Source organism: Macaca nemestrina, chromosome 16 (genome assembly GCF_043159975.1).
Source record: "Macaca nemestrina isolate mMacNem1 chromosome 16, mMacNem.hap1, whole genome shotgun sequence".
NCBI classification, from domain to species: Eukaryota; Metazoa; Chordata; class Mammalia; order Primates; family Cercopithecidae; genus Macaca; species Macaca nemestrina.
In genome coordinates this window covers 86,365,439-86,380,596 of record NC_092140.1, presented here as the reverse complement: position 1 = coordinate 86,380,596, position 15,158 = coordinate 86,365,439, and the positions used below count along the sequence as shown (strand labels likewise).

At 41.9% G+C, this 15,158-nt stretch overlaps 1 long non-coding RNA gene across 3 annotated transcripts in view; it reads right to left on the bottom strand.

The window, feature by feature from the left end:
- Positions 1-15,158, bottom strand: part of LOC105491753 (uncharacterized) — a 70,671-nt gene that overhangs the window by 49,951 nt on the left and 5,562 nt on the right. For 2 of the 3 annotated variants that reach the window (XR_003020403.2, XR_003020404.2), the window contains exons 3-4: positions 12,049-12,143; positions 10,471-10,664 (exon numbers count right to left, since the gene is read on the bottom strand). This is a non-coding gene — a long non-coding RNA (uncharacterized lncRNA). Of the gene's footprint in view, positions 1-3,422; positions 5,876-10,470; positions 10,665-12,048; positions 12,144-15,158 lie in introns of those variants that run through there. The other variant, XR_011614880.1, reaches the window with a different exon arrangement.

The following is a 15,158-nucleotide window of genomic DNA, read 5'->3' as shown; positions in this document are numbered from 1 at the left end:
CTCTCTCCCTCTGCCTAAGGGAGCATGTGTTCAGCAAACATTAACTTCTCTGTGCCTCTGTTTGCTCATCTCTAAGCTGGGTAGCATACAAATAGCAATTACTTTGTAGGATTGCTGTAAGAATTAGATATGACACTGTACATGTAAAGCACCTAAGTCGGTGCATTTGCACACTGTAAGTGTTCCGTGATACTAGTTTTTATCATTTGTTTTCAGAAGATAAGAATTTGATCCCTGCTTATACTATACTCTCCTAATACTCTGAGCAAATTTTAGTCATCTCTGAAGTTTGTTCACCTCCTATAAAATGGGAGTATTATCCATTCAGACTCATTAGACTGTTGTGATGAGTAAATGAAAGAAAATCAGTGAAAGTGCTCTCTGCCCCCTCCCATCTTGTTTTGTTGTTGTTTTTTCATTGTGTGTGTGTGTGTGTGTGTGTGTTTAAGATGGAGTCTCTCTCTGTTGCTAGGCTGGAGTGCTGTGGCACAATAGGCTCACTGCAACCTCCGCCTCCCAGGTTCAAGTGACCCTCCTGCCTCAGCCTCCCAAATAGCTGGGACTGCAGGTGCACACCACCATGCCCAGCTAATTTTTTGTATTTTTTAGTAGAGATGGGGTTTCACCATGTTGGCCAGGATGGTCTCGATCTCTTGACCTCGTGATTCACCTGCCTTGGCCTCCCAAAGTGCTGGGATTACAGGCATGAGCCTCTGCGCCTGGCCTCCCATCTTTATATGACTTACATCTCTTCCAGTGCCTGGTATATAAATGCCTGTCAAATGAATGAATATAAAACTCTAGGATATGGCGGCTATTTAACTGTTCGCTGAACATGTGAATTAAAATGGAAGTACTTTTATGTGGCTTCAGCAATGGTGGCTCAACAGATGGGATGGTTTCAAGAGAGATTACAGACCGGCAACCACCCTTGGTTCTGTCTGTTGCTTCCTTTTTTTCCTTTTTTAGGAACATGGGCTGTTACAATCAAGTCAAACACATCCCAGCAACTTTGATCCTTTGGGTCCTGCCTCCCAAAGGGAGGACCAAAGGTCACCTTCTTTGTTCATCTAACAGATGAGTAAAAGATACACTGCAGCCACCAGATGATCTCTGCCTCATTCCAGAATCAAGATCAACTTTGAAACAATTAACAAATTGTTGTCTCTTAGTCCTAGAGGACTTGGAGTCTACTCCAGTTCTAGTTTAGCTTTTTCCAAGGTCGTGCCCTAATTTTATGCCTGCAGTTCTTCTTCTTAACCAATCTCATTCTAAAGAGTTGTCCATTTTAATGGCCCTGGGCCAACAGCCTGCCAAAGAAATAAAAATAAAATAGCAGAAGGAAGAGAGAAAAGAGAAGGAAAAGAAGAGGAAAAGGGAGAGGAGGAAAAGAAACAGAAGAAGGGGAAGGAAGAGGAGGAGAAAGGATGGAAGGGAAGGAGGAGGAGGAGAAAGGATGGAAGGGAAGGAGGAGGAGGAGAAAGAGGAAGAGGAGAAGGAGGAAAAAGAGGGAGAAGAGAAGGAGGAGGAGAAGGAAAAGCAAAAGGAGCAGGAAAGAAAAACAATAGTTTTTTGATTCCGTGGATTAGTCAGAAACCATTAACACTGAGTAGGCATTTCTCAACTTGCCCTCTTGGAACTCTGGAATGAAGCAAATCCCCTCGTGGGCTCTACTAGAGCACGTTAATTCTAACAAGATGAAGTTGCTGTTCCAGTAATTCATTTCAAGAAAACTTTCCTGGAAAGCTGTACTTTCCCCATAAGAAACCACTGCTTTATTAAGGTGCTTAAGATTACGGGGACTTGGCATGCAGGCATGCTGAAGGCATCACTTAGTTTCTGGCCAGGCCCTGATTGCTATGTGGGCTCACAAAACAGTACCGAGCAGGGAACAGAGGGAGCATAGCGACCCGGTATGTCTCTAGTCCTTCCCAGGTCTCCGTCCCCTTTTGAAAATGGAGATTCCAGTGTCTGCCCAGGGATTCCACCAGGGTCGATGAGATCATGTGTGTAAAACTTGTTTGAACTCCTTGGAGAAATAGTGTTCTTTAAATATCATTTCATTATCTGGTATGATTTTTAAATCTGTGCTTGTGTAACCAAGCAACAATACTTGAGGGGCATCTCTAACCCCATTAGCCAGTGTTCCCTAGAAAGTCACCCACTCTCAGTTCTTGCTCTCACCCCTTTTATCCTTTCCCTCTGACCAGCCTGAAAAGAAAAACAAGAAAAAGACCAAAAAAAAGTAAAGGACACAAACATCCATGGTACACCTCCTGTGTGTCAGGTATGAGGCTAGGCGCTTTGTGAAAATCTGCACAGCACCCGGTAAGAAAGGGATTATCATCATCATATCCCTGAAGAAATAGGCTCAGAAAGGTTAAGTAATTTGTAGAACCAAGATGCTAACCAAGGTGTTCCTGGCTTACTCTTTCTATTCGACAGTGCCATCGTCCCTCAAAGAGCTCTAAAAAGATTCTCCTACCCCATCACATTTGAGAGCTGCTGGCATGGACCTGGTTAATGAGCTCAACTCATAAATAAATACTGGGGGCTCATTATTATGAAAGATGACCACTGCTAATCGGATTACAATCTCATTTAAACAGAAGTCCTGAACCCATTTTTTTCAATAGAGTTCAGTCTAGCTGAGTTAATGACTTGTCTACCAGCCCCTCTTAACCTAGTTCTGACCTGCCTCCCACTGATTGGCAATAAGCCCATCTAATCCTTCCTGGACCTTGTACCCTGTGGATAGGTAGATAGAGTGAGACAGTGGAGGAATGCAACCAGTGATGGAAAATTGTTTTGACACCTTGCCTCTCTCCTCCCTCATCTCACACACTACTTCTTTCGTGTTCCACCAACCTTCAATCTCTTTTTTACCCCACACATTCTACAAACATCAAGGATCCTTGCTAAAGCTCAGACAGATCTATGTTTAAATCCAAGACCCTGATCCTTGGGCATGTCCTTAACTTCTCTCAATCTCACTTTCTCCAACTGAAAACTGTGGGAGAATAGGGTTGCTGTGAAGATTCAATAAGATAATATATCCATAAAAGGTACTTAGCATAGCACCTGCACATGTAAATAGTAGCTGCATATTATTATTTCTTTTTTCAAAAGTCTATCCCTTTTAATTTGAGGGATCATAGTCATTGTACCTCAATGACTATAACCAAAAGGGATCACAGTCATTGAGTCATAGTCAAATTAAAACTCCTTAATTGTGGTTTAAGCTCCTCAATAGTTATACCTATTTTTCATATTTATTTATTCTTTCATACATCAAATATTTACTGAAGATCTACCACATACCCAGCCAGGACAATGTACATCACAGATGCAAACACCTGCTTCCCTGTTATGTATTAGTCTGTTTTCACGCTGCTATAAAGACACTACCCAAGACTGGGCGATTTATAAACAAAGGAGGTTTAATTGACTCAGTTCCGTATGACTGGGGAGGCCTCAGGCAACTTACAATCATGGTGGAAGGGGAAGTAGGCACCTTCTTCACAAGGCAGCAGGAACGAGTGTGAGCCCAGGGGGAAGAGCCTCTTATAAACCATCAGATCTCATAAGAACTCAGTCACTATCAGGAGAATAGCAAGGGGAAACTGCCTCCATGATCCAATCACCTCCCTCCCTCAACACATGGGGATTACAATTTGAGATGAGATTTGGTGGGGACACAGAGCCAAATCATAGTATTTACACTATAGAGGACAGAAAAAAAAGCAGCCAATTAACCAACCAAGACTTAAAGGAGATTTGAGAAGGAGCCACACAAATATGAGAAAGGGAGAGCCAGGAAAAGAGTGTGGCTTGTGCAAAGGCCCTGAGGCTAACAGGTAGCTGGCAGGCTTCAACCACAAGGGCAGTGGACATTCTGGCTGGAGGAGGGAGGCAGGGGTGGAGGGACATGAGGTCAGGCAGAGCAGACATTTGCCATGGGTACAAAATTAAGGGGCAGGCTGGGAGCCATGGCTCACGCCTGTAATCCCAACACTTTGGGAGGCCGAGATAGGCAGATCACCTGAGGTCAGGAGTTCAAGACCAGCCTGGTCAACATGGAAAAACCCTGTCTCTACTAAAAATACAAAAAATTGGCCGGGCATGGTGGCACATGCCTGTAGCCTTCCTAGCGACTCGGAAGGCTGAGGCAAGAGAATCACTTGAACCCGGGAGGCGGAGGTTGCAGTGAGCCAAGATCATGCCACTGCACTCCAACCTGGGTGACAGAATGAGACTCTGTCTCAAAAAAAGAAAAAAAAAACACAACAAAATTAAAGGGCAGCAAAAAGCTCAGTAATCAAGATGAATAATATTTTAATTAATCGTATTTAATACAAAAAATCATGATAAAACATCAATATTTTAGATAAAGACAGGATCAGTATGAGTGATTCTCCATTTTGCCTCAGGCTCTGCCACGGCCCAGCACAGTGTCCATCTTGAGAATGGAGAGCCCCCTTACATTTTGCTCCTGGAGCCAGTGCCTCACTTGCCTCACCCTCCTCCCAGCCCTGAGTCCGAGAGGAGCAGGACAGGCAATGCAGGGCCCTGAGGTCACTGCATTTTTGGAACATGACCTGACGTGCACCCGACTCCTCCAACCACTGTCCTCTGTGTGCCGCGTCCTCTCCGCTGCAGTCATGCACATGCCATCATGGCCCGTGGCCACCATCCTCCTCCTTGACACTCTAGAAGCTGCTCTGTCTGAGGGAGGCGGCAGAATTTACAACAGGATGTGGTTATTGGCGCTGCACAGATATGTGAGGGGAGCCTAGACGTCCGGTGTATTCATTCAGCAGGGTGGCTAAGGACCTTCTCTGTGCCAGTCACCAGGCTAGATGAGAGGATGTGACAGGGAGCAAGAAGCCCGTGGAGCCTGGGCTGCCAGCCCACTCATGACCCTAGGAGTTCTCGCACAAGATCAAGGAGACCTGAAATAAACAGCCAGAAACAAACCCTCAGATGATACAGTCAGCCAGCAGCCTCAGCTTCAGAGGCAAGGTAGGAAACGGCCATGAAGATGTTCTTCAGCCCAGACAGATGTGGGTAGGAGGCTGGCTGTATCACCTCGAAGCTGAGGGATCTTGGACAGTTTACGGGGTCATTCCAAGGGTCAATTTTCTCATCTGTGGAGTGGAAACAGACTCCCTTCAGAGGCCCCCTGTGAGCAGCAGAGAATGACTGTGAGGTGTGTGACGCGCTTGACGAGCACCGTCTGTCAGGATTATGATGGCAGCACTGAAGTGCTTTCTGTTTCTATTCTGACCTACAACGGTGCCTCCTTCTGTCACCAAGTATAGGTAAGAGTTGGGAGAAGAATGGCAGACTCCTCCGGTGGCTCCCATGGGGTTCCCGCAGGGAGGCAGCCGGCAGCAGATGTAAGGAAGCCCTGCCGGTCAGACGCTTGGAGAAGGAACGAGATGTTGCCAGCACCACTCACGGGGTTTGCAAATAAACTGTCACCTCTCAGCTCTCACCAGTGTGCGGCTGTGACAGACAGGTTCATGTGTGTGCAACACCCTCTTCCCTGCCACCCCCAACTTGAACACTTTCTGTTGAAAAATGCCAGGCTGCGCAGCTTTCAAGTAGATGGAGGAATCTGTGAGCATCAGGCCTTCCCGGCAGGGGAGTGAGGACAGCCGGTGCCTGCGTCCTTAGCCTGATTGTCGGCTGAATTGCGGAATTTGCAGCAAGGTTTCTAAGGATCGCCAGCCTGGGTGGTTCAAACTGGCAAGGTCCAGTGCCCATGCATGGAGCCCAAGCTACCTGCCAGTTTGATGACAGTCAGGTTTGTAGGGCTCCATCTTGGAATTTTAGGCCAGAGAGAAAAGGTCGGAGCCCCTCTCTGTGGTACCTTTGGGGAAAGCCAGAAACAAGGATGTCAAGAAGAGTTCAGAGTTTTGAGCTGGAAGGTATCTCAAAAATCGGGTAGTCCAGTCATTTTCACATGTCCACTTTTACAGGAAAAACTTTGTTTATCTCAAATATAATCATATTATAAACTTAATATGTATTTTTAAAAGGAAAAAATATGCTCTTCTGTGTTGCTCGACAGGGATGCTATTGAACATTCCAGAAAGAATTTGCTTTGTGGAACAGTCCTGTTGTACAAAATATTTAGTATTCCTGGCCCCCATCCCCAATATCAGTGGTGCCCCCTCCGCCACCTCAAGTGACTGAAACTAAAAAGCGCCACATATTCCTCCATGCCCTCTGTGGTTACCATTCCCACTGGGAACTCATCTAATTAAGTGGGGTTGCAAGGGAGAGGGCAGCCACTGAGCCTGAGATGGCGCCCTTGAACCTGGCCTTTGCAGAGCATCCCCTCTAAAAACCACCGTGGAGTTGCCTGACAACACCGGAAGCAGCACATTCTCACTGTATTGCCTGGAATAAGCCCTTTAGCCTCTGGGGGCCTCCATTTTCTCCTCTGCAAAACAGAAATGATAATCCTTGCCTATTCCATAGCACTTTTGTGGAGACCAAATGAGGTCTTGCGCACAGCATACTTTGTAAACTCCCGAGCCCTTGCTGATGTACAGCATCCTTCATCATATTACTCTCCTGTGTATATAAAGACACTGTTATCCAAGTCTTTTGAAAAGACTTACCATGGAAACCAAATAATAAAAGCAAAAAGCTCAGTCATAAGGCTTTCACTGAAACCTGCTTCTATTCGCATCCGTTGCACACACAGCCCCTGGAGACGACGGCTGTGCTCCACTCCCACTGAGACACCTATTTCGGCTTTTGTTAGCTGCCAAGACAGTCAACCAACCTCGACCTGCAGCAGAGGCTCAGCCGGCACGACTGGGAAGCCCACAACTTAGAGAAAACTGCTTAGTGGGCCTCAGTCCTTTCCCTGCTACCCAAATGGTGCTTTTGACTTGAAAATATATCAGGAAAAAAGTTATGAACAGACATTTCACCCAACTTCACACCTGTACCAGATCCAGATGTCACCATTTTGACAATGTCTGCATCATTTTCAGTGTTTTGACAGGTTGGAACCTAATTTGTTAACAAAAGTTGAGATTTTCATTGAAAGGAGAATCAAGATGACATCACATCATTGAGGTCTCTCTTTCCCCTGGATTATTTGAAAAGTAGTCCTCAAGTCATAAAAGAAAAGGCTGTGCAGGTATGTTTTTCAGAATGAATGCAGGCAAAAAAGTCCATTTTAACTTCACTGTAAGCTACAGCCAATGTTTTTCCAAGTTCCAAATCTTAGTAGGTGAAATAGCTGGGTTTATTTCTTTCTTTTCCTCTGTTCCTCATTCCTGTGTTCGTGGTATGCATTACCCTGAAATGAGAGTCCTTCTAACATTCCCAAGTAAGCCCCAGGAGCCAGGTGGAATTGCTTTAGTAGGCTTAGGATCAGCTTTGCAGGATAAAATCTCACAATATGTCCACTTACTCCCAACCCTTGGCCATTGTTTTCTCTAGTTTGGCTAAATACAACTTATGGTTCAAAGAGAAAATGCATGGCGTGGTTTTGCTGGCTTCCTCAAAATATCCAAGGGATTCCACATGGGTAAATCTAATATAAATAAGAAGGAGATGATTCCATTTCTCCGTAAACATGCCTGGGCTAAAGATACATGGAAAGGGTGCCTGGCTTGAAACATTCTACTTTCTCCACTTCAGAAAAAAATAGCATGAACAAATAAAGCGGATCCAAAACACTAGCCCAGGATCACCAAACACAAAGGAGGAAAATACTGAAATGGCAAAAGAAAACGTAAGTGAAACTTTCCATCTTCATTCACACTGGGGAGCACAGAGAAGCTAAACCAGTAACTGAATTTTTAAGGATCATGTGTGGCTTTATTGTCATCCCTGGCAGTAGAGGTCAGGCCATCTTACCCACTGACCTGGAGCAGCTGCACTTTGGCTGTGTTCGTCTTTGCTGGTGTATCTCAGTTTGTTGCCAAGGAAAAATGAAATAGAAGCCCAGGAGCAAAAGGTCAATAATGGCAGCAGAAGAAAGGAAACCTGTTAAATTGTCTCTGCCTCTCCATCACCTTTGCTTCTTTTTGAACACTTACTCTTCTAGACCAGACACTTGTGCGAATAAAGGCCTATTATATAAGCAATTCAAAAACGATACAGGGGCAAGTTTTCCCATGATAAATGTCGATTAACCCATAATGGGCAGTGCACCTTCAAACGGAGGATCTGGGTGCTAAGCAGCAATACAGCTAGTTAGTAAGCACATGACTCCTCATTCAGTCGAACCAGCTTTGCCACTTGCTTTCTGTGTGACATGGGACAAGTCAATCTCTTTAATTTTCAGATTTGGCATTCGTCTAATGGGATTAATAACTATGACTATCTCATGATTTTTGTGTGCCTTAAAGAAATGATCCAGATAAACTCTTAACACATTGCCTGGTACAAAATTCTTACAAATGTTAGTCATTGTTATTGTTTTTGTTAGAGATTTGAAAATATGCCATATGAGAGGCAAGTGAAATACCTTCTCTAAACCGCTTCACTCCACAATTCTGCATTACTCACAGCTACGCAGCGCTCACCAGTTACAGTGCTTAATTCAAATTTTAAAATTTCTGTTCCCATTGCTTAGGCACCATTAAATCTGACAGAGTTGGAATTCCTCTGGGTACCTCGCCAGGCCCCTGCCTGCATCCAGACCCACCTGGATATTGCATGGATATAAAGAGCACAGCCTGGAGTTTTCACCTGCAAAGAAACAGTCTCACTCCGGCCAGTACTGCCTACGCGAAAAGCTGGCCAGTCTCTAAGAGAAATACTTTGTCTCAGAGAGCAGGCACAAGGCTGTTCCACAGACTCCCTATCCAAGAGGAACTTCCTGGTGGTGAACCACACAGTGTGCTCAGATTTACACATTAGGCGTACCTGATGTCCAAATTAAAGGCAGCCTGTAGCATTCAGGATGACACCAATAAAGGGGGTGGCAGCAGCATCCCAGAGCATTGAAACTGCCAAAGGATTATAAATCATTCTACTGTAAAGACACACGCACACATATGTTTATTGCAGCACTATTCACAATAGCAAAGACTTGGAACCAACCCAAATGCCCATCAATGACAGACTGGAAAAAGAAAATGTGGCACATATACACCATGGAATACTATGCAGCCATAAAAAAGAATGAGTTCATGTCCTTTGCAGGGACATGGATGAAGCTGGAAACCATCATTCTCAGCAGATTAAAACAAAACCAGAAAACCAAGCACCACATGTGGGAGTTGAATAATGAGAATACATAGACACAGGGAGGGGAACATCACACACCGGGGCCTATTGAGGGGTGGGGGGCAAGGGGAGGGAGAGAATTAGGATAAATACCTAATGTATGCAGGGCTTAAAACCTAGGTGATGGGTTGATGTTGCAGCAAACCATATGGCACATGTATACCTATGCAACAAACCTGCACATTCTGCACATGTATCCCAGAACTTAAACTAAAATAAAAAATAAAAAATATACACATATGCAAACCAGTACAGGAGAAAGAAAGAAAGAAAGAAAGAAAGAAAGAAAGAAAGAAAGAAAGAAAGAAAGAAAGAAAGAGAGAGAGAGAGAGAGAGAGAGAGAGAGAGAGAGAGAGAGGGAGGGAGGGAGGGAGGGAGGGAGGGAGGGAGGGAGGGAGGGAGGGAAAAGAAAGGAAAGGAAAGGAAAGGAAAAGAAAAGAAAAGAAAGAGAAAGAGAAAGAAAGAAAGAAAGAAGGAGAGAGAGAGAGGAAGGAAGGAAGGAAGGAAGGAAGGAAGGAAGGAAGGAAGGAAGGAAGGAAGGAAGGAAGGAAGGAAGGAAGGGAAAGGAAAGAAGGAAAGAAGGAAGGAAGGAAAGAGAGAGAGAGAAAGAAAGAGAGAGAAAGAAAGAAAGAAAGAAAGAAAGAAAGAAAGAAAGAAAGAAAGAAAGAAAGAAAGAAAGAAAGAAAGAAAGAAAGAGAGAATGCCATCCATGGGCTAAGGGACATATGCAAGTCTGAAGAGAAGCACTCACTGATGTAGGGTACCAGGACAGTGCCCAAGTAGCGCTGATGGAGGCAGGCACAAAACAAGATGCCTTGCCTTCCTCCATCTCCCACAGATGGAATCTCTTTGCTCTAACAGGGTTGTTGTGGGTCTGCTACATTATCCAGTTTTTACATTTACTTTTATTTGTGAGACTGAGTTGGTAGTGTCATTTACCCACTCAGAATAAGGAAATGTGAAATTCCCACTTACAACCAAAACTTTTTGGCTGGGTATAGAGCAAGAAATCTGTCCATCCATCAGCAACTCCATCCAATCAGTCAGTGCATCAAAGCAGGAGAGTAGTTGAAAAAGCTCCAATAAGATGATGAGTTAATGAATGCACTTTGCTGCTTCTTCCCCTGAACCAAATTCTGAGATACCCTGGGAGCAAAAAGAAATGTGGTGAACCCCAAAACCCAGTGTTACTGCTGTGAGACTCACCTGAGAACACAGAAGGTAGCTGGGTTGCTATGCGGACACGGCATCCTAGGCTGGAGGAGGGTCAGGCCACCGATGAGCATGGAGGCCAGGGAGAGCTGTCAGTCTCTGCCCTTTTCTTTCCTCAGCATGAACCTGGGAAGATCCGTATCCGCCCATCATCTAAATGCAGCAATGCCAGCCCAGCCCAGTGCCTGCTGGAAATGAAGGGACACATTGGAGCAGCTCAAAGCAGAGTTAAGAAGGTCTCTGAGAAGCAAAGTCACCCTGTTATGGAAAAGGTACAAACAGAGAAAGGGTCCCTAATACAGTTCCAAGGCAATATGATTCAGGAGGAAAAATGAGTCATTAAACAAGAACAGCAGCTCATTTAACAATGTCTGCCAGAGGGAGCAGATATCATGGACACAGAAAAAGAACCTAAAAGAAAAGAAGCCCTATAGTCCCAATGATTTTGGAGGCTGAGGCAGGAGGATTGCTTGAGGCTAGGAGTTTGAGACCAGCCTGGGCAATATAGGGAGACTCCATCTCTACAAAAAATAAAGAATATAACAGGAATTGTACAAATGTAAATGAGTTGAACTCACCAATCAGATTAGATTTTTTTTTAGATTTTTTTATTTATACAGCATTATGCATTTGCAGGGCACCCTTTTAATAATCATTAAAAATGTAATAAAGATAATCAGAAAAAACTGAACCAAAAGTAAGCCAACATAATTAATTGTCACACAAAGATTTGTAAGAAACACAATAATAGACAAAGAGGAATATGAAAAATTGGTAAAACACTCAAGAAGAATATGAAGATAAATGAATATCTATGTACTTAACAATGTGGTCTCAAAACATAAAACAAATCTGAAGAGAATGCAACAAGACAACTGTGGTTAGATTTTAATAAGCCCCTTTCAGGAACTGATGGAGCAAAGAGACAAATAAAAGTAGAGAAATATAAATAGTTGTTAAGCTCAAGTGTTAGGTATATACACTTCTGCATGAAAGAAAGAAAACATTCTTTTAAAACAATCATGAAATCATGAAATGTTCACCAAAATCTGCCATTTACAATCTTACAAGGAACCTCAATAAATTTCCTAAAGTCATACACACTGTGCTCTTTGAATATCAGGAATAATTTATGCCAGAAAATTAGATAACCTAGAACAGTGGCTCTCAACATTTTTGGCACCATGGAAGACAATTTTTCCATGAACCAGGGTTGGGGGATGGTTTCAGGATGATTCAAGGGCATTACATTTATTGTGTACTTCATTTCTATTATGATTACATTGTAATATATAATGAAATAATTATACAATTCACCATAATGTAGAACAAGTGGGAGCCCTGAGCTTGTTTTCGTGCAACTAGACGGTGCCATCCGGGGATGATGGGAGACAGTGACAGATCATCAGGCATTAGATTCTCATAAGGAGTGCCCAGCCTAGATGCCTGGCATGCACTGTTCACAAAAGAGTTCGCGCTCCTAATCTAATGCTGCCACTGATCTGACAGGAGGCGGAGCTCAGGCAGTAAGGCGAGAGATGGGAGCAGCTGTAAATACAGATGAAACTTTACCTGCTCTCCCAGCACTCATTTCCTGCTGTGTGGTCCAGTTCCTAACAGGCGATAGTCCGGTACTGGTCCATGGCCCAGGGGTTGGGACCCCTGACCTAGAAGAAATGGGCAAATTATTTGAAACACACAAATTACCTAAACTAACTCAAGAGGACAGAAAATATCAGCAGACCCATAACAAGAAATTGAATCAGTAATCAAAAAAAATATCCAACAAAAAAAAATGTTCTACACCAGAAGGCTTACTGGTGAATTCTACTGAACATTTTAAAAAGAATTAACATCAGTCTTTTTCAAACTCTTCCAAATGCTTGAAGAGGAAGAACACTCCCTAAGCCATTGTATAAGGCCAGCATTACTCTAATACCAAAGTCAAAGACACTACAAGAAAAGAAAACTACAGACCAATAATCCTTTATGAATATAAATACAAAACTCCTCAACAAATTAAACAGAGTCTTCACTTAAGGTCATGGATAGGTTATTGGAAACTGTGACTTTTAAGCAAAATGACATACAGCAAGTCCTTCAATAATGCTTCCTGTTCTATTTCATTTTATGTTAATTTTAATGAAAAAAACCTGTTTTTGTTTTAGGTAATTTTGCTTAAAGTCACGGTTTCCAAGGACGTGTTGATGATGTTGAGAAGTTACTGTACTAGCAAGCAGAGTTCAGCAGCATGTTGAAAGGATTACACACAATGACTAAATGGGATTTATCCCAGGAATGGAAGGGTGGTCCAACATATAAAAAACTAACCAATAATAAATAATTATCAAAATCCCAATGGCATTTGTTGCATAAACAGAAAAACTCATTCTAAAATTCATATGGAATTTCAAGGGACCCCAATTAGCTGAAAGTATGCTGAAAAAGAAGAACAAAGTTGAAGAACTCATACTTCTCAATATAAAAACTTGACTGACATAGCTTCAGTAATCCAAACAATTTGGTACTAGCATAAGGATAGACATGTAGACCAATGGAGTAGAATTGAGAGCCTAGAAATAAACTCTCACATCTATGGCCAATTTATTGTTGATCATCCAATGGGGAAAGAACAGGTTCTTCAAAAAATGCTACTCCAAAAACTGGATATTCACATGCAAAAGAATAAAGTTGGACCCTTCCCTTACACCATATACAGACATTAACTGAAAATGGACCAAGCACCTAAACGTAAGAGCTAAAACGATAAAACTCTTAGAAAAAAAAAAAAAACATAGGGACAAATCTTCATGGCCTTGGATTTGGCAATGATTTCTTAAATATGACACTAAAAGTATAAGTAACAAAAGAAAAAGAATGACAAACTGGATTTGATGAAAATTTAAAACTTTTGTTCATCAAAGGACACTATCAACAGAATGAAAAGACAATCCACTGATGGGAGAAAATATTTACAAATCACATATTTAAAAGGTCTAATATCTAGAATATATAAAGAACTCCTATAACTCAACAACTAATAGACAACCCATTGTAAAAAAAAAAAAAAAAAAAAAAAAAAAAAAAAGGAAAAAGACCTGAGTAGACATCTCTGCAAAGAAGACATACAAATAGCCAGTAAGCACATGAAAAGATCTTTAACATCATTAGCCATTACGGAAATGCAAATCATAACCACAATGAGATACCACTTAATACCTACTAGGATGGCTATAATTGAAAACACACACACACACACACACAGAAAGAGAGAGAAAATAGCATGTGGACAATAATGTGAAGAAATTGGAACCCTCCTACATTTCTGGTAGGAATGTAAAACTGTGTAGGCATTGCAGAAAACAGTTGGCAATTCCTACAAAAAAAAAAAAATGTAGAATTATCATGTGGCCCAGCAATTGAACTCTTAAATATATACCCCAAAAAACTGAAAACAGGAATTCAAACAAATATGTGAACACCAATGTTCAAGGCAACATTATTCACAGTACTCCAAAGATGGAAACAACCAAGGTATCCATCAACAGATGAATAGATAAACAAAACGTGATATACACATACAATGGAATATTATTTCATCATGAAAAGATATGAAGTTCTGATACATGCTACAACATGGATGAACCTTGTAAACATTATTCCAAGTGAAATAGGCCAGACACAAGAGAACAAATATTGTATGATACCACTTATATGAAATATCTACAATAAGCCAATACGTAGAGACAGAAAGTATATTAGAGGTTACCTGGGGCCAAGGGAAAGCAAGAATAGAGGGTAATTGCTCAACAGGGGTAGAATTTCTGGTTGGGTGATGAAAATGTTTTGATGATGGTTGCACAACATTTTGAATGTAAATAATGCCACCGAATTGTACACTTAAAATGGTTAAGATGGCAAATGTTGTCTTATCTGTTTTAGCACACACACAAACACACCTTCAAATAACCAAGCAAATGAGAAGAAAATACTTAATAGGAAGCCAAGAAGTGGGAAAAAAGAAATAACTAGAGGAAATTCAGACAATGGAATTGTCAGTCATTGAATTTAAATTAACTATTTAACTATGCTTAATATGTTTGCAGACATTTTTTTTTCTTTTTCTTCTTTTTTTTTTTTTTTTTTTTTGAGACAGAGTCTCACTCTATTGCCCAAGCTGGAGTGCAGTGGCGCAATCTTGGCTCACTGCAACTTCTGCCTCCTGGGTTCAAGAAATTCTCATGCCTCAGCCTCTCAAGTAACTGGGACTACAGGCTCCTGCCACCATGCCCAGCTAATTTTTGTATTTTTAGTACAGATGAACCGAAATATACCTGTAATGACAATAAATGCAAACCAATTAAACACTCCATTTGAAAGACTGAGAAATCAAGCCAAACTCAACTATACACTGCTGACAAAAGACTCACCTTAAATATAAAGAAATAGAAATGCTGAAAGTAAAAGGATGACAAAGATATATCATACAAATCCTAACCCAAAGAAAGCTGATGTAGCTATACTAATATTAGATAGTGTAGACTTTAAGGCAAGAAGCACTCCTAGAAATAGAGACACTTCATAAGTGTAAAAGCTTCTACCAAGAAGATATAGCAATTTTAAATTTCTAAGTACTTAACATCATAGACTCAAAACATATAAAACAAAAAGACAAAACTAAA